This window comes from Kryptolebias marmoratus, linkage group LG4, assembly GCF_001649575.2.
Source record: "Kryptolebias marmoratus isolate JLee-2015 linkage group LG4, ASM164957v2, whole genome shotgun sequence".
Classification (NCBI taxonomy): Eukaryota; Metazoa; Chordata; class Actinopteri; order Cyprinodontiformes; family Rivulidae; genus Kryptolebias; species Kryptolebias marmoratus.
The window spans coordinates 25,146,737-25,171,974 of NC_051433.1; the positions used below are offsets into that span (position 1 = coordinate 25,146,737).

The 25,238-nt window shown below is 39.1% G+C and overlaps 1 protein-coding gene across 8 annotated transcripts in view; it reads left to right on the plus strand.

Annotated features, from left to right (window-relative positions):
- chl1b (cell adhesion molecule L1-like b) overlaps nt 1-25,238 on the plus strand; it is a 99,589-nt gene that overhangs the window by 17,250 nt on the left and 57,101 nt on the right. Inside the window, exon 1 of one of the 8 annotated variants that reach the window (XM_017426959.3) lies at nt 21,042-21,192. The exons of the other annotated variants lie outside the window; for them this stretch is intronic. The gene's annotated coding sequence lies outside the window, so the exon portion shown is untranslated. Of the gene's footprint in view, nt 1-21,041; nt 21,193-25,238 lie in introns of those variants that run through there. 8 annotated transcript variants of the gene reach the window in all.

The following is a 25,238-nucleotide window of genomic DNA, read 5'->3' on the forward strand; positions in this document are numbered from 1 at the left end:
AAACCAGATTTTACCTACCACCCCTAGTCATGGTCCAGTAAATGTAGACCTGAAGATTTGTATAAAAGAGCATGTTGGGGACTCTTATTCTTGTCTGACCAGAGACTGGAGCTCTGGTGCACAGAATGCAGAGCACAGCAAGTCCACAGCCATCATCATTAGAGCTGTGCTGCTGCGGACCCTAATGGCTGTCCCTACTCTGCTGCCGCAGCACATTCAGAGGCCTCATCTGGGACTCAAGGGTGTGAACACATGAATTGATTCACACAGATGAATTCACAGTTCCTGTTCCCTCTTTAAAGCAGAGCGCAGGAACTGTAGAAACCTCTGCAGCAAAGAGCCACCATGAGTGCATTAGCAGCGATGTCCTCTGTGTACCACACTTGAGTCATTAAAGGAGGCTAATTGGAAAGTTTGCCCTCATTTGTCTTCACTTTGAAAGCTGAAAAAGATGGTGCTGTTTACATGTTTCAATATTGAAAAGAGGGGTAGTGGAGAAGCGAAACAAACAGTGGTGGCAGTGTTAAATTGGGGGATGGGGCTTTACAAAATGATTCACTAGGGATCCGCTGGCCCAGAACTCCTAATTTAGTACGACTTCAATTCGCCAAGAAGGCCTCTTTTAGAGAGAAGTGCAGCAATATTAGCAGTTAGTGTGGCAATGTTGCATGTATATTTGAGTATGAGAAAGATTTATTACATCTATATCTAAAAAAAAAAGTTCAAAGCAATCTTTGAAAATCAATACGAGGTCATGACATGGCCCATTTGTCAAGTTTTGTATGTATTTTTTTAGTCATGGTGAAAAGCCCACTTTGGTCATCTTTTTCCTTTTACATGCAAAAGCGGACATAGTTGAATCCACTTGTGGTTGTTTTTGCAGTGGGAGTATGGATTTTCAGCCATCCAAATAGACTCTTTTGAGCCTCCAGTCATTGTTCTCGGATTTGTCTCGTTTGGAGCACATTTTTTTTTTTTCTTCCTCTGAATGTACACTTTCCAAATCAATAAGCTTTCACAGTAATACAACTTCATGTACCCCTGAGAGCTTGTGGTAAATTTACAGCACATTATTGGTGGAATTAAATTAGCGAGGTTCCCTGTTGTTTGCACTACTTTACAACGTTGTTAATTGATGTCACGCCATAGAGTGGATTTTGTTACGTCTGCCTACCTTTCTTTTAGTTTGTCACAGCCATGTAAGATGCAGAAAAATTTATACAATTTATCCATATTTACCCCCAGAGAGGACATAATTTATGGTTTAACTTCTGTGGGATTGGCAAGTAGGACATTACTGATTCTCATTAGCTCACTGACCGTGTTCTGCTCCTACCTGATGACAATCAATACTCATATCGTGTGAAATCAATTCCCCTTGCAGAGTGGAGGCTGGGGACCACAGGGCTTCTTCGTGTATTGGAATCAAACCCAAACTGAAATGCTTAAGCCAATTCTGATAATGGCTTGTATATTAGCTGATAAATATGAGTTTGATTATTAGAATAATGGTAATTAAACTGGAAAAGTCGACTGTTATACAAATAATGTTAATCTTTGTTAGGCAACTCTTCTGCCTCTGTTATTAAAACAATGTTTCTGACTGATGAAGGATATATATGGGGACTTGGAAGAGGTAAATCAAGGGGAAATACATTTGGTTTGATAGCACAAAGCTTTAGATGCTTGTTCTTTTTTGTAACAATATACAAAGTCTGTATTTAAAGCTAGTCTTTCTGTTTTTTTAATACATCTTCGAATTTGTTACTACGGTTTTAAAATAAAGAGAAAATGAGCACAAACAGTTTTTCCTCGTCTTTTAATAATTACGCACATAGTCTTACAGAAAAAAACTGACCATGCTCTCATCAAGATTTCTATTTAACCCTCCCACTGTACAAAAGAAAAATACCACAACCTTCATCCCAGTATAACAGCATAGCTTTAAAGCTAAGGCCTGGACTACACTGCACTGCAGACATTTTTAAAAATTAATATTTTCTGCTGCATTTTCACTTCTGTCAACAAACAGTTTTTGGTGAGAAAATTCTGAGACTTTAAAAAACACTTTCCAAGTGGATATTTTTTTTAGTTTTATTTGAATGTGTCTGTGTGGACTTGAAATAAGAAGCATTTGAAAAAACATTGATAAAGCAGCCTGCTCTTCACATGCTTACTATTACTTTGTGCCCTAGAAACCAAAACAACAATGGCGAGACAACATCTGTCTCACTTTATCCTGATCCTGTCACCAGGAAACTTTAAACAACAACTGGAATGGTTAATAAATCCAGTATCTCACTGGGCTACAACAGTTAGTGATTAGTTGGAAAATGGCATTTGTGCAAAGGTGCACAGTCTTGTCGGTTAAGTTGTGAACATGTTCAAAAAAGTTGTGCAACAAATTATCTCTCCAAAATAATTGCAGAGTCATTGTGAGTTAATCAAATCCATCTTAATTTTGCTGTGGGTGTCTCCAGCCTATCTAGAATAGTAAAGTTGTATTTTGACAATAGACATGAACATGTCTAAAAAGCATGTCGTTGATAAATAACAGGTACCGGAAATCTGCCAGTATTCATTTCAAGGTAATCCAGTAAGTTAAATCATAAACGTGGGGAAGTTGCCAAGGTGGGTACAAATACACTGTGATTTTCAAAAACTGGCTGAGCAAAACATGGCTGCACAGCTCACTGGTTACTTGGTTGCAAACACTCAGAATTCAATGAGACTGCATTAAAAAACTAGCCTGTTTTCTCGGAATTCTGAGACGCCAACCTGTCTCCAACAGTCACAGCACAGTGAGATACCACCCTAACTGAGATGAAATTGAAAACAGTATCCATTCATCCATCCATTATCTGTTGCTTGTTCCAGAGTCAGGTTGAGGGGGGCAGCAGCTTGAGCAAGGAAGCCCAGACTTCTCCTGCCACCTCTTCCAGCTCTTCCAGGAGGATTCCCAGGTCAGCAGAGAGACATATGTCCCTTTTCCACTGGCTCTACTACAGAAGCTCTTCTCGACCTGGCTTGGCTTGGCTCTAAAAAAATGCATTGCGTTGCACGGAGTAGGACAGCTGTTATCCGCCGGAAATTTCAGGCTTTACAGCGTTGCAGGATAAGCTAATGCTGTTGTTTATATTCCTATTGTTTGCTCTTTATGCTTGCATCTGGCCACACGCACGACCAATGAGTGAACAGGAGCTAAACTTGCGCCACCCACAAAAGCAGGGCTGGCCCACTGGCCCTACCCCGAAGCAGGGACCAAAAAAGCAGGGACCGGCCTCGAAAAAATGCTGGTGGAAATGCGCGCAAAGCAAGCCGAGTTGAGTGGAGCAGGGACCTTTAGAGCCGGTGGAAAAGGGGCAATAGTTTCTCCAGCATGTCCTGGAGTTTCCCCATGGTTTCCTCCCAGTTGGACATGCCTGGAACACCTTTCTAGGGAGGCATCCAGGCGGCCATCCTTACCAGATGTCCGAACTACCTCAACTGGCTCCTCTTGATGTGGACGAGCAGTGACTCTTCACAGAGTCTGTCCCAGATAACCAAACTTCTCACCTCTTAGGGAGAGCCCAGCTACCTTGTGGAAAAAACTCATTTCGACCGTCTGTATCTGTGAGCTTGTTCTTTCGGTCACTACCCAGAGTTCATAACCATAAGTAGGGGTAGGAACATAGACTGACCGGTAAACAGAGAGCTTTGCCTTAGAGCTCAGCTCCCTCTTCATCACAACAGACCAGTACAGAGTACACAATACTGTGGAAGCTACACCGGTCCGTCTGTCAATCTCATGCTTCATTCTTCCCTCACTCATGAACAAGACCCTGAGATACTTAAAGTCTTTTTCTAAACAGTATTTATATATATATATATATATATATATATATAAACAACGTTACAATTGTTTTGGGAACTCGTTAAACAAATTAAGCATGTTCTTCTTCTGTATTTTAATGTCATTAATGTGAGTGTTCTTGCCAACTAGTGGTGCGTCGTGATTATTTCAGCATTTTTGTTAGAAGCTTGGATGGAATTTTTCATATAAACACAGAAAAGATTTCCATTTAAAAATATCCAGAATACTGCAGACAGGACCTACATCTGTCATTGTGGTTTCAGTTGTCACTTTGACTATTTTGTCTATTTTAGTTAGCTGCATTTCAATCAATTCTTCTTTTCGACATTCTCATTCTGGATGAGCAGCTGAGCACTCAGTCACCACCAACAAGTGGTGATAGAGAATCAAAGCTGCCTTCCGAGGTGTATTCATGCTAAGATGCAGCTCACCCACCATTGTTCATCATCGGGCACAGCTGAGGAATATGCATTATGGATGAGGCAGTCATTCCACGTAACACGTAAACTGTCGAAAGCTTGGAGATGAAAGCTGGGATGGCAGACAGCAAACAGTCTTGCCTCTCACTGACCACAGATCCTGCTGTGACCGCAGCGTGAGATGGAATCCGAGATCAATCAAAAGCCTTCGTTAGTGGAGCAGAAGCAGACAATTTCTGTTTGGCCCATTACCAGCTTTAAAAAAATACAGCACTGTAGAATCTTTTAGGCACTTGTAGCTCTGGACAATTCCATCTGTAGGCATGAGTATATATGAAGTGTCTGTAGACTGATAGTTTTGTTCTTTAGGGGATGTGAGTTATATAGGAATGTGGGGTTAAAAGGGATGTGTATGATGCTGATTAAATATCAAACTGAATAACTCCAAATGCTTTAGCACATTTTAAGACATATTTAGGATTTTATTAGAGACAAACATTTTGTGGTTACAAACAATTGCAAACGATTATGTTGCATAATGTGGTAGACAAATTTGTTTTTTCTGGAAAATCTGTTCTCAGATGTTCTCTCCATGCTCTCCCAACCTCAGCCAGTCCAAAACAGAGCAATTCCTAAACCTCCCTTTAATAGAGTCTTTCAGGGAGGCACAGGAAGAGGAACAAATACCTCTATTCAGTGGCGTCCAAAATGCTAATGCCTCCGGCTCTTAACACGTTTATAAGGGTTCCCATGTCACGACATGGCATAGTCCACCCCTAATGGTGGCTGTGGCAGGGGACGGCATGAAAAAGCCAGACGCATTACAGAACATGAGAAATATGCCAAAAGACTGGTGGTTTCCCAGGAAACGGGGAATCTGGATTTTTCATTTTCTTCATGAAAGCATGAGATATCCCGCTGAAAATTGAAGTGCCTTTGTAGTTTCTTGAATCACTCAAGATTCTGTTAAGAGCAGAGTGTGAGCCTTAGTGTTTAAAATCTAAAGTATTGGATGATACAAATGCAATGATAAAAACACTTTCTCATCAGGATTTTGTTTACTAGCTTAAAGGAAAAAAGGCGGCAATGCGACTGAGAACACAAGTACCATTGTCGAGTTGTTGGCCATACAAAGGAGTTTTACTGAAATCCAGAACTCCAACACAAGTTTCTAAATAAATAAGTGCTAACAAATAAATAATGGGCAGACTGGCTTTAGTGATTGCTTGGAAAATTAATTACCTCTTATCTGTGTGGTTGCTGGGAAACAGTGCAGAGCAAGGCTTCAGCCTACAGGCCCTTATTGAGTTGATATTATGTCAAGCCTGCACAAGGTGTTTCTTTTTTCTTTTTTTTTTTCATTCAGTCGAGCAGTTGAACAGTTCCAGTGTTATATTGACCAGTTGAGATGATTGATGAGTTCATCAGACTTCTGTCTTTCTCTTAAGGGAATTTTCTTGCTGTTTTGAAGCGGGGTTCTGTTCTGGTTCTTTTGAAGAATGATCTTTGAATGACTTCAGGTTAGGGAAATAAAGTTGAAGTCCGACAAGACAGTTAGACAGTTTATTTAAATTTGAGAAGCAAGAAATCACAGTTGTCAAAACCATTTTTTAACAGGTAGCAGAAGGCATGACTACATCAGTCAAGTTTTATTCGGCTTACACTGGCTGTCTGTTTGTTTCCATTTTGATTTTTAGATTCTTGAACTTCTACGGTTTGAAAAGGTTATTTAACTGAACTTTTCTAAACCCTAAAGAGCACTGAGAACTTCTAGCCAGATGCTTTTAGTTTAGCCGAAGTCTAAATAAAAGTGTAGATGGGATCGTGATTTTGCCGTGGCAGCCCTCAGGCTCCGGAACAACCGGTCCCTTGATATTCACACTGCTCAGTCTATACGGTCTTTTAAATCTTGTATGAGTTAGCTTGTCAGTCCTGTCAGACACAAAACTCTATTTCTCCAAACCTATGCTGTTTAAAGAATTGTCATCACCTTATTATTTCTTTGCAACTTTTGCACAGAATCCTGCTTCAGAACAGCTGGAATAGCACTTTCATCTAATTTTGACTAAACCACAACATGATCCTAAGCATGTAGCTGTTTAAACAGACCAGGTGAGAAGACAAACATTGGATAGACTTATTAAGCCACTGAGTTACTGAGAATACTACACTCCCAGATGTACTGTTGATGGTTGTACTAAAACCACACACGAACACAGTTCAATATTGGGACAGCAGATTGACAAACTCCCATTAGTGCTGCTTTTAACTGGACAGAAATACTCCATGTGTGTGTTTAAAAATAATATATGCAAAAGGTTCTAAGGTGTGTATTAAGAAAACATTTATTTAATTTTCTGCAGTTTAACCAGCTTTCCTTAATAACAGATTTACTTTAACCTTTTAATGGTCAGTATGTGTTTATTTAGTGATTTAGTTTGATTTGTAATATGTAAATGTTTTGTTAGATATTTGTATTCCAGGGCTGTTGTGCCCTGGAATAAAATACCTTTCTTCACTTTAATCTTTCAGTTGCTTAGACAGTGATCCATCCTGTTTTCTGAATGACTGTTATCACCATTCATCCAGTCATTCTTCAGTTAGTCATTTGCAGTGCTTTTAATCTTTTGAGTTTTATTCAAACAATAGATGAAATAACGAGACAGACAACTGCCAGTTTTCAGCAGACAGCAACCCTCCACTGTTGTTCTGTTCACCTGCTAATGAGTTCAAAACACTGTATGATCAGTCACCAGTTAACCTTATTATCCAGCCACTGCATGAAGCTATTGTGAACTCAGCTGTGTACCTGCTTGTTATTGGCCAACTGGTGACAAGGTTGTATTCCAAACCGCAAACCTACATTACACCCGTTTTGTAACAGCGTGAGTTGTTAAAGTAGATGTCAGTCTACAGACACAGATCTAATGATTTTCATCTCAATTTCCTTCCCTCGTTCTGTCTGGTTCAACATTCGATTTTATGATTAGGCAAATTGGATTTGATCCCACTCAGCGCAGACCGCAGCGAATCAGCTAAATGATGCTGCTTCAGCATGCGCTCAGAACCTGAAGAAGCTGCTCTCCCTCTGATCTAACCACTTGATGCATCTTAAGACCAGAATCATTTTTTTTTTAAATGTAGAGCTTTTTACAGCTGCTACATCTCAACCTTTTACCTCCAGACATGTGGAGTAACAAGTAGCTTTGACATGAACAACATGTTTCACATGGCTTTTTTATGGCAATATCAAATGTTTTTGTGCTTTTGTTTTTTTTTTTAGAATATGAAACAAAAAGGGAACTGAATCCTGTTTGTCTAAAATGAACGTTTTGTAACTGGGACACAGATGTTGGTGTTGTGAGCGCAGGGCAGGCGAGGTCAGTGTGTGTGTATTGATCGTCAGACAAGTTACTGTAACCATTCACCACAAAGCTTAGAGAGAAGCTTGAACCTATATAAAAGCTACTAAAGATGTGCTTGAGGGTTCACAAGATGCTGCTATTTTCTGGAAAAAAGAGAGTAAATGTTGGGGTAGTCACAAAAAACAAGTGATTAAATTTTGGTGGTGATCCGGATCACGAAGCAAATCCTACAGTTTTTTAATGACCTTAGGGCTTTGGTGGAACTTTGTGCTTTCTAAGTGCTTCTAGTATTTTGTTTTGTTTTGTTTTGTTTTTGCCCAATAGTATTGATTAAATATATATTTGCAATGTATTGAAGTACATTAATGTTTGTGTATGTACACAGAAAAAACAATGCAAAATGGTTATATATTTAGAATATTATTGCCGCTGAAAGATAATGGCTTTGCCTGTCAGTTTGTATATGTGCATGCCTGTTGTGATGGCCAAACCCATGGCCACACTCCACTAAAGTCAGTAACTCTAGTGTCATTTAGGAGAGTCAGTTCTGTTTTTGTTGGTGCAGTCAGTTAGTTTGTTCACGTTTGTTTTGCCTGAGTTCAGTTGTTGTTCTTTTGACTTTTTTATGAGTTCAGTATTTAGTATAGGAAAAACATTTTTTGGGGTTAAAATAAAAACCCTATTTTTTTCTAAAAATTACTGTGACGACTCCTGTTTTTCAACTCGGTCCACAACACTTTTTATCAAAATATCTCATTAACCAGTGGACTAATTTTAATAGGGTTTGAATTTGAACGATTCCGATTCCTTGTTTTGATTCTGGTTCCTAACAGTTCTTGATTTCAATTCTTTTAAGAGGCGATATATGCTGTAATCTTTCTGTGTCACTCTTCAATTGATTTCATCAACATCATTCCCTTGGACACTATGGTGAATGGAGTAGCACATCGCAAAGTCTGGTCAAATGCCTGGCTAATGTTAGCTAGCAATTTTAAAGTTGTTGGTCTATGAAAAAATACATGGGCTAAATTTAGTCGAGTATAGTTGTCAAGTATAACTTTTTAGCTGCCTCAGTCTTGGTATAAAACGTTTATTGTTTTACTTACCTGATTCTGACTGCTGTGCGGTGGTAGGCTGAGAGTCGGAGCCGGAGCAAGAAGCAGTGCAGGAAGGCTGGCGCAGCACATCACAGGGGGTGAACTCTGTTACTTCTACACTGTGAATCCAAAGGTTTTTAATCATGTTAGTCGAGCACCCTCCTTTGCATAGTATAATCTTACTACAAGTGTTGCACTAAGCTGACTGGTCTTTTATTAAAGTTAAACATACTTTTATTCGCCGCCACACACTGTCCATTGTTCAGCACACACTTCCTGCTGATTCTTCTTCGTTGGGGTTCTTTGAGTTCTTCCGGTTGGCAGACTGGGTATCGAAACTAGGAATCAAAATTTTAAAATTTGATCAATTCCAGGGTAATCGGAATGTTGGTCTTGGTTCCCATTGATTCTCGAGACTCAATGCCCAACCCAAAATTTTAATGAAACTTACAGAAAACAATCATGGCATGTACATTGAAAACTGATTACCTTTTGGCTTGAAGCTAGTTGCACAGCTGAACTTAAAAACAAAACTAAAAAAATGGATACAACTCAGTCAGTTGTACAGATGCTGAGCTAAAATTTTGTGTAGTAGTAACTGAGATTCATTCACAACACTTACTGTAAGTGTGAAATCTTGCGTTATTGCACAAGTTCGCATTTAATGTTATTTTCAAGGTTTGACATGGGGTAATATGAATTCTTGCAACAAATGTTAAGCCTTTAATTTTACATGCTTGTGAATCTTGTGCCCATTTGCCAAAAAATAAAAAATAAAAAACAAAAGCCAGTGACTGCAGAGTTAAAATGGTTATGATATTTAAGACAAACAAGATCAAGTCCATAGTGGCTTAAGAGTTTTATGAGGCAATAAAGCTGATGATAAATGCCTGCCTGGCCATGGCACAGTCCAACAGTTAGCTTGCCTCTTTGTGACTCTGTGTGACAGCAAACAGCAGACCTCCACCCACTCGCAGAAAACTCAAAGTGATATTCGGTCTGCAGGCAGAGCTTTTTGATGTTAGCCTGACAAAGCAACCAACTCTAAAAGTCCCTTTCACTGGATCTTTAACGCCCCATGTGTGCTTTTAAGTTGTGAAAAGATAACTTTCAGGGTGTGCCTTGTGTTACACAGTCTGAAGCGGGTATTTGTTTCATTTGTTCAAGCAGCCTTTCATGTGGCAGCAGCTCTTGCGGACATCGAAGGCTTTCAGCTCTTGAACTGACATTCTCCTTTGGGTTTGATATTTCAGCACACACTTGTTGTCTTGTGGCTTACAGCTTATGGATGTTTCCTATTCATTTTACTCGACCACAAGTAAATGCTAACATTACATTGCAAACTTTCTAATTTTTATTGGCCAATCCATATACCTCTTAACAAGGTAAATTAGTTTTTTTTTATTTTTCCTCGAGTCATCAGGTGCTGCTGATTTATGTACAACTATAAATTTCTTAGGAGGTGTGAAATTTATTAAGCTGCCTGTGTCATTCTTTGAGCTGCAGGAAAATGTCAGGTTCTTGCACTTTCTCATCAAGCCCCTTTGGGCACAGTGAATAATTTAGAATGTGTTTAAATTTCACAAGTTATTACTACCCAGAGTCTTGAGTATCCTGTGTTATACTTTATGGAACACGTGTAGTATAAATTATATAATCAAACACTGAGAAACTGAATCCAAGAGAAACCAAACGAATACTGTATTTGCATGGCAGAGGAGAAATACACCTAATGATGGCCAGTTGGCTTTGAGAGTAACAAAGATCCTGGTTTTCTACCGCTGCATCCTGACCACGGTCAATAGTAAAGTCAGCTGGTAAATATGTGGCTCTGCTCTGTAGTACAATATCTTAAACTGATGCTATTTGAGGTAAATATTGGAGAAAAAGATTACTGTAGCTAAAGCAGAGTAACGTCTGAACCAGTGGCCCCAAAATGGCATACTGTGGTCCAAATCTGGACTCACATGAATTCTGGTCTGGACCCAGATCAGTTGGTAAATTTCAAAAAAATTTATATTTTTACTATTTATATTTATATTTCTCGAGGACCAGGATTGGCCACCCCTGCCCTACAGAGATTAATAGTTATTTAATGTCAGGCTTCCAGTGTTACCTTACAAGGAGCAGAACAGCAGAAAAGATGTAAGGCTCTGCCTAAAAAGTTCAATTACTTTAGAATTCTAAATACACATATGTGTAGTTATCTGTCGTGTGTATCTTGTGAAGCTAGAAAAAAAGGAAGACAGTTTCTTTTTTTTTTTCCTTTCTCCTAAAGGGAAACACTTTGTTTCTAAGATAAAGATAATAACAGTCAACCAAACATAAAACAGTCTCTTATAGAGGAAACTTTGGCTACCGATTAAACAGCTCATATCTATATAAAAAAAACTGCCTACAGAGTTATTACACCAGCTGCTCATGGTGAATAATGTTCATACTGTCCTTACAGTTGTAAAACAGCCTGCTGACTCTCTGGTTTTAAATAATAACAAAAAAAGAATCTTATAACTTGTAATAAAACCTAAAAAGTTAGCCTTAATCTCCTTATTTATGTCTGTGCATTAAAATGAAATAAATATGAATAAAAACTAAACTAAGTATTGTACTATTATACTTATAATCATTTATTTTAGGAACAGTAGTGACAGTGTTTGCATTTCTATTTTTTTTTTTTCAAAAAGGCAAATCATGTTTTTAAATTAATTATACTGTGAAACTGTGGTATTTCTGCTCAGGGTTTTCATACCATCTCATACGGGCACATGCCGAATTATGACATGCCAATTTCAAAAGCTCTTTATAATATTTTAAATACTCATTTTATTTCACTAGAAGGCAGAAAACGGGAATGGATATAGTTTATGCTCCGACTACCGTTGATATTTCAATGGACCTTCACTTGAGAAAACAAATTTTTAGGCAGACCTCGCTGAATTTTAATGGAAGCCCACACATCTAGACAATACTGTCAGCCCCCACACATCGTGAAGTATTCTCTTTATGTGCTCAGAGAATGACTCTGAGGATGAGACATACAAAGTTGTGCAGTCAGCCTACCGATGCGCCTGTCTGGACAAAAGCACCCTCTGAAAGCCCCGGCCCCTCACCCACATACAACCCATCTTTAATTTTGTCTCAAATATTAGTCCTGCCCCTTCCTCTCTTGCTGTTCGCCCGTGTGAGACCGAGTCCGCCGATATTTTCCACTTCAGGATTAGCCGTGTGGCGCGACGGGCTGATCTGCCTCAGTGGTCCTGAAGGGCTGACCCCAAGGTGAGGTGGCCAGCAGGACGCTCCTTAAAAGGCTGTTAGATCCTCAGTGCTCATTATGAGAATCCATGAGACTGGACGGTGTCTCCTGCTCTCCCTTGTCATAGCACTATAGGTGGAACCAAGCCTGTTTTCCGGAAATAATTAATCCTTCTTGTCAGCATCACATTATAGTGGTGAACATGTTGCCAGTGCTTTGTGTTTCCTCACAAACCTTTCTTTTTTTTTTCTTGGTGATAGAGATGATCATCTTCCCACTGAGCTTCCTGCCTGCAGGACATTAGCATTAAATTACAGCTGAGCCACCTTTTTCTCCAAAGGAGGATTTGATTCGGCTTTGCTTGTGTACTTATTTGAGCGGGTCTCAGCATATGTGAGCGCATGTGTTTGCCCACAACGTGTGCTCGCCGGTGCTTGCGTGCGTGCATGTGCGCTGATCCCTCCAACCACTTGGAAGCCGTGAGTCCAGAGTGGGTCTCAAAGCAGAGGCAAGGCTGGTTGCCATGCCGACACGACTCACTGAGAGACACCACATTTATCTTAATGAATTCATTTTCCAGCTCTTGTTTGCCCCTGTATTCTCTGTCAGCTGTGTACACACTCTTAATAGTTGTGGAGTGGAGGTCTTTTCCACTGCTAAAGTGACCTGGGAGAAATAGCTTATTGATTCTGGGGTAAAAAAAAGAAGATTAAATCTAACCCTGAGCTGAGACTTCATATGAACTTCTTAAAAGAAAAGTCCGTCTGCTTTTGTCCTCATTCCGATTTTCTATATTCTATATTCTGACTGAAACTGACTTTGATAAAATCTTTCACCTAACTATTTCACTGCATAAGTCTTCTGATCTAAGTGTCCTACAGCTGTTATTAGTCAAACTGAACCTGTGATATTGTTCATGGCATTGTGCACTGCTTAATGTAGAGATATCATTCAAGTGTCTGGTAAAATTGTTTTTCTTTTTACTGCTAAGTGTAGTACGGATAATGTGTTAAACACCTACAGAGATGGAGCAGACGGTGTTGTGCACATTGTGTTCGGTAGGTGTGCTAATCAGGAGTAGATATCCCCCGATCGCTGAGTCTGCCATCTGTGGTGCTCTGATGGCCGGCAGTCTGGCTGAGGGAGCAGAATAACCGTCTGGTAGTGTCTCTGCTGTCTTCGCAGCGCTGATGTCAGCTCTGCCTTCTCACTTTCCTACAACTGGACTGTTTTATTCAACACTTGGGTCCAGGAAATCGTAAGCTGCACCAACAAACATTTAGTATGGTTAAGAATAGTGATGCACCAATATCACATTTTTAAAACTGATTACAAGTACAAGTACTTTCCAATGCCGGTGCTGATCGGAGTACTAAAAATGCCATAAAACGTCTTTTTCTTTGAAAACTCATATTGGTCAAGTTCATGTTAGAGTTATTTTGAAAATGTGTTTGCAAATCAGAAGAGCTTTCTTCTTTGTATTAAGTCCTCAAACAAAACCAGGACAGCAACATTCTTTTCTAAAAGTGTCCATTGGTAAACAATGAGGTTGTTGGGCTCCTAATCAGATCCATACAATCCCAGGATCCAGGCTGTAGCATGTAGCTGCTGTTAGCAAACTCTTTAAACTCAGCGTTGTGTGTGTTTTTTTTTAAGATGTTTCATCTTATGTTGAAAGTGCTAGATTTCGTTCTTCTTCTTGACAACTTTGCTGAGTATAATTTGCAGTCCGTTTTACTTTACCCCACCATCGTTCACTTTGAAATACCTCCCCACTGCTTCTTCTTCTTCTTCTGGTGTTGTTTATTGGTGGTTATCAAACAACTATATGGTTCATTGCCACCACCAACTAGAGTGTGGATCAGGACAGCTAACTCCAATAAAATTAAAAATAAAATGAAATAAAAAAAAAAAAACTACCTCCACACGGCTAACTTGGATTGCTTCTCCTCTACCACCTGATTGCTCAGCTGAGAAGTGGTATAAATACTGTGGTATCGGAACACTTTTGAGTTTGAGTACAAGTACACACAAACTGTACTGAGCTGATACCCAATACTGGTGTTGGGATTGGTGTATCCCTAGTTACTATGACTCGTTGAATCTGCATCAGCCCTTTGTTATCTGTTGTTTGATCTGTGTTGTGGTTTGAAGATATCAGCTGGATCTGAATGTAATTGAGCTGACTATTTAAACGAGAAAGCAGAGAATCACACATAAATGTTGGTGATTTCATTCCTGGAAATTTGCCTGTTTTTCATTTGCACTCATAGGTCATAAACATTAAGTTTTTATGGAGTAATGCAGGAGTTCTTGTTGGGTTCTGATACGGTTGTTGTGTGTGTTGTGACTTTCTCAAAGCGTGACCTGAAATCAGAAACACTCGTGTAGCCTGCTGCAGAAGGCAGCTTCACAATGCAGGAAAACTTTTAAAGCTTCAGTGATAAGAATGAAGATAGGGGCACTTGTTGCCATGGCAACTCATAGTAAAAACCTTCCAGAGAAATACACTGGTCATATTGATTCAGAGCGCAGAGAGTAAAGTCCTTGGTATCAGCTAAAGGCAGGTTGCCCTGCTCTTCTATCTGCCGGTGCCAGGTTAGACGCTTATTGACCGTTTCTGACAGACTGACAGACTGACAAACAGATGACTTTTTGGTAAAACGGGCCCCGAGCCCGAAGTTCAATTAAAAGGCCCACTCTGTGTGAAACCAGCACATATGCCAAATGGGAAGAAAAGTGTAAATCAGTCCTCATGCTTTCTCAGCAACCTGCTTGTCCTTTGGGAGTATTAATGGGCCGACCTAAGCTCATTTTTTTTTTTTCGTACTCCCATCAAAGCTACAACATTTGTCTTATCCTGACAGGCTGAAGGAGATTGTTGGGTATCGCATGGATGCTTTGGAAACACATGGCTTCGTTTTAACATTTTAGCGGGGGGCCGTGAACTGTGCACGAAACCACCTGCAGTTTGTGTTCTCTGCTTTCAGAGCAGCGGGAGATCAACCGGATTTTGGTTTCATGTCTGCATGTTTTTTTTTGTGTGCTTTTTTTTTTGTGGGTCAAAAGAGTCAAAGGGTCAAGAGACCATCAGTTTAATTTCTTACTCACGATACACTTTTGGTAGCAGTCAGATAACAGTTACCGATTGCTGCCCTAGGGAGATAAGAGACCTGTCATAAATTAAGGCCGTTGTAGACATTTTCAGTGAAATCTCAGTGAATTATCTGAATTTAAATTGAGTTTCTGAAGGAGATTTGCCCATGTGAGGTCATCTGGTGCAAATGAAGGGTAGGGTTAAGTTTTTTAAGAGTTTACTGCTTACACTTGCTCCTTTTTCTGCCCACCGCCAAAGGCAAAGTTAAAGGCGAAGCAATGATGTTTTTGACTGTGTGTGCGCGAACATGTAAACATTATATTTTTACAATCTTGATAAATCTAAAAGAGGGGTTGACGCAAAGCTTTACTTTTTGGTTTTCATGGAGACACGTTAAATTTATGTAGTTTATAAATGAAACGGTGTTAATTTCATTCACATTTAGCTGTAAAGTTCAAACATTAACAAGCAGTTCTGTTTGTCTGTTTCGTTAGCAACTTATCTCATGACTCGCTTAACAGATTTTAATAAAACTATTGCAAAGTAATCGCTGGGTTAATATCTAAAACCGATTACCTTTTGAAGTCAACTTGATTTAAGATAGCTGCCACAGCAAAAGTATTGTGTTTGAGCTAAATTGCCCTTTCAACTATCATGGCAGTAAAGCAGAGCCAGTGGCTGTGACAGTGTTTTGAAAAAAGTTTTCAAATGCTGACAGGGTCTAAAAATATTGGAGTACTTTAGGCTAGCTGACGATAAAAAAAAACAGTTTGTAGGCTCTGCAAGGTTTTCTTGGCTTACAGCAGCAGCAGAAGAACAAGAACGCTGCATAGACAGAGACAGAGGAGCTGCGAAGATCCAGCAGGAAGAACAAAACTCCCGGAAGTTTTTTTTTTTCTTTAAGCTGCTAAACTCACTTTATGAAGTTGAATAGGTTGTCTGCTGCACTTCTTTAGTGAACAAATGTTTAAGGAAACTTTGCCAGAATCTGGTCCCATGTTCGATAACACAGTGCAGGTGTTGTTTCAAGTTCTGCTGTCCCGTTGAGATCTGATTCTCCACCAGCTTTGTTTTGTTTTCCTCTTTTTCTTTGTTGTTTTCAGCATCTGCATTTAGAATAAAATGCTATAAAATAATATCCTGACAAGTTTTTGGCAATTGTAGCAGGTGAAGCACAGTGGTGGCTGGTGGAGTTTGCTCCAGGGGGGGCTATAAATCCAAAATAGACATATACCAAAGGTTTTGGTATATGTCTATTATGTGATACCTTAGTTTATGTTTTGGTCCAAAACATATACTAGGTTATCACACCAGTGTATTTACATGAATTAAAACAACAAAAGCAACATTATTTTGTACATATAAATGCACAGATGCATAAGTGCTTCCTGAACACACCAATACTTACAAAGACGGAGGTCTCCCAAGGCACAAGCCTGTAGGACACATTTAGTGTTTAAAAATACCTGTTTTCACCCTTATTTTTGAAAACTTTACCGGAGAAACTACAACAAAGCTTGTTTTATGGTGCGAGCACACACTACGTCACGTATTCTGAACGTACAATATAACGAAGATCAGATGTCTCACTCCGATTAGAATTCAAAACCAAACATTCTAACAGATTTTAACATAAATTTTCTTAAACTAATTATTAACTATGAACTTATTTATTACCTTTTGTATGTAACTTAGTCACGTAATAAACTTATTACTGTCTTTGAATAAAAGGCAGCTCACCCGCGGCTCGACTTTTCAATCAGGCGAATTTTATGACAGACGGATGTGACATCAGCGTCCATGGCGGGAGTCCCACGCTCCGGCGGTGGGTGAAATGTAAACACAGCTGCATTCAGCAGCTTTGGGCGCAGGAGAGGTGCACCTTGAACGGTCCTATCTCTTGTATTGAAGAGGAGCTACTGTGCATGTACAACTTTTATCGAGAGTCTATGGACAAAGATTTTTGTGCCCCGGGGCGGAAATATGTCACCAATCAGATAACTTTACTTATCATTAACTATAAAATATTTATCTTTCACAACTAAAAATATATATACATATATTTCGAAATATTTTTAATGTACTATTTATTAATTGATTTAGATTTGGCAATGTTACAGTCTGCATTAGGACATTTTAAATTGTCATTTTATTTGTTTATCTCTTCTTCCTAATAGGTAAAGCCATGGGACTAAATAACCTCACTGATAATATCCTTACATCCTGCTGATAATTCAGCCTTTTTATTTATAAATATATAATTATTAAGAACTTCATTTTATCTATTTGACATGTTTGAGTTGGAACTTTAAACCTACATGTTGTACTTTATTTTGCAAGTATTTGCTTACCTTTTATCTTGTGGTAAACTGAATGTGCCAAAGTTGACTGTTGACTAAAATTAACTAAAATAAAAATGCGGATCATGATTTTTAGAAGAAATTTGTCGTTTAGATGAGTCTATTAATCAAAAAAAATTAAAAAACCCTTTAGTGGCGGCCATAGGTAGTAGCTGAGACTGAACCCCAACACATATTCTGAGTGCTAACAGACTGTGCAAGATCTGTGATTAAAACTAACAGTTGGAGTGTGCGGTGCTTGTCTGTTAGCTAAATATTTTATGAACCACTGAACATTTTTCAATGAAACTCTAAGAAGTAATCACTGGATGAACATCTACGACTGAGTCAACTCAATTAGAGATGGCACACAGCTAACTGACCTTAGCCTACACAAAAAAGTATGTGATACTGAGGTACAATTTGGTGTGGTGGTGGCTGAGAGTCATTCACAACATCTAGTCCAAGCTAGCATGAGATTTTGCATAAATGATTGACCAAAACAGCTACAACTTTGTAATTTCTCAGTATAAGATGATCTTAGTCTAAAACTCTAGCATTAAAAGTGGCGGGTGATATGCATTCCTTTTTATGGTGTGAAAAATGTTAATTTTTTTTAGCCTGTCTAAAAGAGTGAATCAGCTGGGTGCAGTGTGTGAACGAGCCGCGGTGGCGGATAGAAAGTGGAGGAGGTTTTCCCCGGGGCAGTCCCCAGGACAATGTCAGGTTTGTCTGGCCCGAGTGCACCAACACTAAGCTTTTCGGAACTGGCAGCTTGCCCCGGTGCCTACCCATCCCGTCCGGCTTCCAGAGCTGTCCGGCCCCGGAGCACTAAGCATTTGTGCAAAGTTCATAAGGCTTCCTTCTGTTTGTGTGGATATAATGGAGGCTCCATCCTGCTGTAGCTCATGGGCTCACAGGGCCTGGCGCTGCTGCTGCTGCTGCAGAGGAGTGTTCTCATTTACTGACTTGGGCTGACGCCATTCATTTCGAAGAGTCACCGTCTTCCTATCCCTTCATCAGAGCTGAAGCTGAATCTTCACTGGATTTCCTTTACTAATAATCATCTGCAATACTGTTTTTGCCCGTGTCTGTGCATTCGTTCACATGTCTGTCTTTTATCAAAGTATCTCACAAGCCACTGAACACATTTTAAGGTGCCTTGCAGAAAGGAATGATTGCATGTACATCTACAGCTGATTAACTTTAGGAGTCAACCTGATGTAACATGGCAGCCAGAGCCAACGGGCTTTAGAAAAACACAACAATCGCTATAACTCAGTCATTTTTGGAGATAATGACCTAATATTTGATGTAGTAGTAGCTGAGGGTGATCCCTAACTGTCAGGTTGGCAGGAGAGAGAGGCGATCCCAGAGCGCAGACTCATCTTCAGAAAAGAACTGATTTATTAAAATAAAAGATAACCAAAAACAAAGGCTGGCGTGGCAGCAAAACTAAACATAACCAAAATCCAAACATGAGCAAAACAGGAGGCAAGACAAGAGGCAAACAAGACAGCGCATATAGTGAAAGTGAACCAACAGTGAGTGCAGGAAATGACCAGGTTTAAAAAACAGAGGGTAATTAGGGAAGAGGGTACAGGTGAGTGATTACAACTAGGATCAGGAGAAGATGGGTGTGGCAGGAAAACCAAAGACTGACTGAGGAGAAGTGAATAATGACTGGAGTTCAAAAGACAAGGAACAGAAACTAAACAAAGACAAGACTAAGCGCAAAGACAAAATACAAGAAATGACAAACCCAAACCTAAACATGAAAACTAACAACAACCCACAAATCCTGTCACTAACACCTTTTCTCAGTGCTAACAGGTTGACCATGATATTTGTTGAAAATTTTGTTAATAACTATTTGAAGTCAACTCTGTTTGCCTGTTAGCAAATTATCTCTTTACCACTTGATGGATTTTTATAAAACTTTCAGGAAACAATCTTTGATGTACCTCCAAAACTGCTTAACTTTTGGAGCCAACACAATTCAAGATGGCCTCCACAGCTGACAAACTTTAGAAAATGCCAAAATACTTTTAATTCGGTTAATTTTACATATTTCTTGCTAAAATTCAGTGTGCTTATAGCCAGTAGTCATTCACAGAACATACACCAAGTGCTACTCTGTGCACAAGAGTTTTTTCTTTTGACTTTAGTATTAACTGTTGGTGTCAGTGCTGTTTGTCTGTTAGCAAAATATGTCATGAACCACTGGACAGATTTTAATAAAACTTTCATAATTTAATCATTGGATGTACACCTACAACTGATTCACATTTGGACTCAATCCAAATTCAAGATGGTCACTAAAAACAATCCATATTAGCCAACAGAAAAATAGCTTTAACTCAGTCCATTTCACAGCTACTAAGGAAAAATATGATGTGATAGTAACTGAGAGTCGTTCATGGCACTTGATATGCCATAAGATTGTGTATAACATTATTTTCAACATAAAATGATCTTAGTCTGAAACTCTGGCATGCTCAGCTTTTATAAATGATATTAATTTTGTTAATATTGAACTTGACTCGCTAAAGAAAATCCTCAGCTTAGATAAGATAGATATAAGTTTCCACTTTTGCAGTGTAGGTTTCTGTAAAGCTGCTGCATTATAAAACACATCTGTCCTGTCCTGTAGAGGTGTGTAATCTTGTGCTGTTCGTCAGGATTTGTGAGGCCCCTGTGGTAACAACCTTGTCATTTCAGGCTGTACGTTCTGTTCAAGCAGCCGCTCTTTTGGCTGCATTTTATCGCGGTTACGACCCACATCAGCATAATTCAAGCATGACCCTCCTCCCTCCTTTCATTTTCCGCCTCTCTCCCCCCGGTGAAGCCCAAGCCTCTGTCTAGGGTCCACATCATACATCATCCAGACTGGGGGTCGCTTTCTCCCTCCCCCCGTGTGTCGTGGGAGAGAGTCGGCTTTCTCTTTCCTTTTTTTTTTTTTTTTTTTGTCAAGCTGGTGGAAAGCTCTTATCAACAGTCTCAGCACCCTCACTTGCATTGAGCTTTACCATGCCATGGAGCCTCCACTCCAGTGTATCTGGATGATCATGGAGGGAGGTTACTGCTCCAACGTGGAACAATCAAGTCCACGAAAAACCTTTTAAAACATGCAAAGTCAAATATCTTCTTACAGTAGGGGAGTAGAACAAAAGCGCTGGACTAATGCCGGTCGATGGTCTTAAGCAGTTTGATGCAGCGCACTCTTCAGCAGCATTAGCAATTAAGCAGCTTGTCGGCAGCTGACAGAACGAGCTTTCAGCAGGAGCAAAGCTCAACAGATTTTCACACAGCAGGAGATCTGTGCTCCCACCCAGCATTCTGCTCATTTTTTTCCCCCTCCCAGCTGATTATTGTAAATAGACCCTTTTCACTGAGCCTACAGGTGCATCAAACATCCTAACAAACTCAATGAAGGGGAGGGGGGGTTAAGATGAGACTTGCATTCCTTCACTCTGCTTTGTGCACACTTGCTGAATAGCCTTTAGATGGGGCTTTGTGGGAATGATTGTCAGTAGCTTAATGAGCTTCTTTGCCAAGCTAAAGGCTTTGCCAACATATGTGACTGCAGTGGCTCTGCTCGTCTCCATCTTCAGCCCACATGAAACGACACAGAGCGGGCTCAGCACTCTTCATCTCAGCAGAAATCAGAGCTCTGTTAACTCACTTTCCTTGAGTCTGGATTCTATTACCTGGAAAGGAATTGCTGCTCCTCTCATGGGGACCGGGGCTGAGAACAGGAGAAAATCCTGTAAGTACCCAGAAGTGTGTGTGTGTGTATTTCTGCAAAGCACTCGCAGTTCATCTCAGGGTAATGTTTTGGCATTTGTGAGATTTAATTTAGAGCAGAAGCAAAGCAAAGAATCATTTATATTTTAAAATGATTCTGACAAAAGTCTAACAAAGCGTTTGAGTTATAACTTTATTTTTGTAACTGCAAAGTTAAAGTAACCCTTTTCATAACAATTTTGAACTACCAATATCAAACAATTCTTACAACAAAAATATTTGGCACAAAAAAGCATTTTATTAATAATAACATTTCTTTATTAGGCCTTTTTTTGTCTTGTTGAACTGAAACAGTTGATTTGGGTTTTGTCTAATATAGGATTTTGATTTCCATTTAAGGATGACAAGGTGAAAGGATTTGTTGTATTTGGCTCTGTGTATGTGGATTTGTAAAGATTGTACTCTAAATTGCAGAGCATGAGTATTTATTTGTTCATAAAACTGAGGAATTCTCAAACCCTTATCACATAATTAGGATTTTAAATATAGAGCTTGGGAGACTGCATGATACCTTAACCACTGGCCTTAATCTCTTGTGTTTTATGTTGTATTTCTCTTCATGGTCTTCTCGGATCCTTTTGTTTTCAGTCTTTATGCTTTCATTTTTCCTGAGTGCAGATGAAGTAGCAGTATTCTGGTATCATCTTCCATTGCTACAAGTCTTCATCCACCTCATCAAGCCTCACTTTCCTCTCTAGTCCACAATCACTCCATGCCGATGTCAATAATGCTGGACTGAAATTGAAATCCTTTGTTGTACAGTATGTACGACATATTGAAGTAAAGGGCTTAGTGTTTCTCAAAGGAGTGCAGAACACTTCCTTAGTTTTAAACTAAGATCATCTTATATTGAGAAATGACAGAGCAGTAGTAGCCATCTTGAAAATTTTGTTACACAGTGTAAAGTATGAGTTGTGAATGACTCAAAGCTACTACCACATCAAATTTTAGCTCAGTATTTGCAGGGGTGTCCAATCCTGGTCCTCGAGGGCCACTATCCTGCATGTTTTCCTTGTTTCTCTGCTCCAACACTCCTGGTTTGAATCAATGGGTGATTAACAGGCTTCTGCAGAACATGAAGAGGTGATTTAACCACTGAATCAGGTGTGTTGGAGCAGAGAAACAAGGAAAACATGCAGGATCGTGGCCCTCGAGGACCAGGATTGGACACCCCTGATGTAGGGGATGAGTCATCAAAACAATTGTAAGGCTACTATCTGTATAACTGACTGAGTTATCACCAGTTTTGTATATTTTAAGGTCAGTGGCCTGTGGCAGCCATCTTGAATTAGATTTACTACAAAAATCAATCAGTTGTTAATTTATATTCAGTGATTACTGTCTGCCTGCAAGTTTCATTAACATTCATCCAATGATTCATGATGTGTTTTGATACCAGGCATACAAACACATATGCACACACACACACACTTTCTAAAACATTATTGTGTACCTTTGTCATTCAGTGGCGGTTGATATAAAGTCTTCTCAATAAGGTTTTATAACATAAAATTATATAGATTTACAGTTTCATGTTTACTAAACCTAAAAAAAGAAACTGCAAATTAAGTTACAGACACAAAACAACTAAAGCAAAACAAAACAAAAAAAGCTTCTCTGTATATGTTTTGTGCCAATGGATGAACCAAATTCTGAGTTTAGAAATGACTATGATTGAAGTCTTATTTTGAGTCATATTTTCATGTGTCACAGTCTGCTGCGTTGACCTTAGAAATAATGAAACTCCTGTGATTTGAAACAGCAACTGACTATAGATACATGAGAGAGGAAACGGGTGAGTTACTGAGCGCTCACTAAACAAACACACACTGTACCCACATTCAACAAAAGCTTCTTCTGGGCTGTGCTTCTTGCCAAGGCAAATTTACACCAATCTGCCAAAGAACAGTTTTAATAATGACTTGTAAACTGACCTTCAGGAACCTCACTGTAGATTTCTCATTCAGTTTCAATTACTGAGACGTCTGTCCATTGAAAAACAGTGTGGTTCCTAATAGACACTGACTGATGTGTTTTTTCTTTGGCTCATGCCAGTCTTTACAAATCAGAACGACTGATACACAACACCATTTTTCAAATAGTGGCCTTTATGTATATTTCATATAAAAACATGTCTTTAACAACACTCAGAAGGCTTTGGATATCTAAAAAATATATATAAAGAAGAGCATACTTGCTTAAAAATAGATTAGAGACTGCAGTGAGCTGCTGCTGCATCTTCATTTTCCTATCTGCTATTCGATTAAGAGTCATACCTAAGAGATGGTCATATAAAAGTGAAGTGAAGTAAGGTGAAGTAAAAATTTATTTATATAGCACTTCTCAGCACCAAAGCGATCCAAAGTGCTTTACAACAGAAACAACAACCGAATCAAATACAGAACAATCAAGTACAGAATCAAAAAACATCAAAATCAAATATAGACATACAGAAATAAAAAAACGTCAATCATGTATAATCTAAATGAAATATGAGATAATCTAAATAAAGTCATGAAAACTAAAAATATCTAAACAAGATAGTCAAAATAGTAGCTAAGATAATCTAAATGAAATTATGATAAAGTTAAAACTAAACTAAACAACAATCAGGAAACATGATAATGCTAAACTAAAGGTACAACATGGCTAACTAATAGTAGGCCCGCTAAACAGCCAACATAAAAAATGCTAGGATAAACATGATAATGCTAAACTAAAGGTACAAGAAACTAATTAATAGTACCAAAAAGGCCTGCTAACAGCCAACATGAAAAATGCTAAGATAACTAAACTAAAACATGATAATGCTAAACTAAAGGTACCAGGAGACTAGCTAACAGTACCAAGGCCCGCTAAACAGCTAATATAAGAAAAGTGGTAAATATTGTGTGAGATTTGTGAGATTTATTTATACAGCACTTTTCAGCAACAAGGCGAACCAAAGCACTTTACAACAGAAACAACAACAGAATCAAATACAGCAGGTACATAATCAAAACAGAAAAGCACATCAATCATGTATAATCTAAATGAAATATAGGATAATCTAAATAAAATCACAAAACCAGACATATCTAAACATGAACTAAGAAAGTCAAAATAGTAGCTAAAATAATCTACATAAAATCATGATAAAGTTAAAGCTGAACTAAGCAACAGTTAGGAATCTAACAATCTGACAGTATCTAAAATATGAGCTAAGATAAACTAAACTAAACTAAATGTACAGGAAGGCTAAATAAGCTAAAACATGACAATGCTAAAACTAACGGTTTAGAAGACTCTAATAATACCAAAGGCCTGCTAAGCAGCCAACATAAGAATTACTAATTAAAATAGTGAAGGAGGGGAGGGGAGGGAGGGATTGGAGTGAGAGCGGAAAGTGCATGTGTGTGTGTGTGTGTAGAGGCGGTGGAAGACAATATGGTGCATGTTGTATGTGTGTGTGTATGCGTGTGTGTTTGTATAGAGGTCCATGAATCACATCACAGAGGCCATTGTCTTTTATAATGATGGAATGTTTATCTGCCAGCCCAGAGCAGATTCACAGATGTCCTTAGGCAGGGGGGGCAGAGCATCGGGAGAACTTGAAGATAGCTAGCCAAGGCCAGCGTCAGGGAAGCCAGAATTTACAAAACAATAATTGTTTTGGGTCAGGCATACTTGTTTTTGTCTGCCTTGAAAGTCTTGCTGATACTTCTCAATGGTGAATCCAAACAACCAAATTCCAGGTTCATTCCGCCTGATTTGAGCGAGCAACTTTCTCCAAGATGTAACTCATATTATTGTTCATGAGTCCCGGAACCGCAATTTAGCCTGCGGTCCTGTAAAAGGATCACATCCAACGTGCGATTCAGCTCCCGTAACCACACAGTTTGAGTGTTGACCGCCAAACCCATCAAACTAATTTGACGATAAGTCAGGTAACAGCAACAGCAACAGCAGAAATCCGGCAGAAATCCGGTTATCAAAAACCCAAATATGTAAAGATCTTCTTCCAAAGAC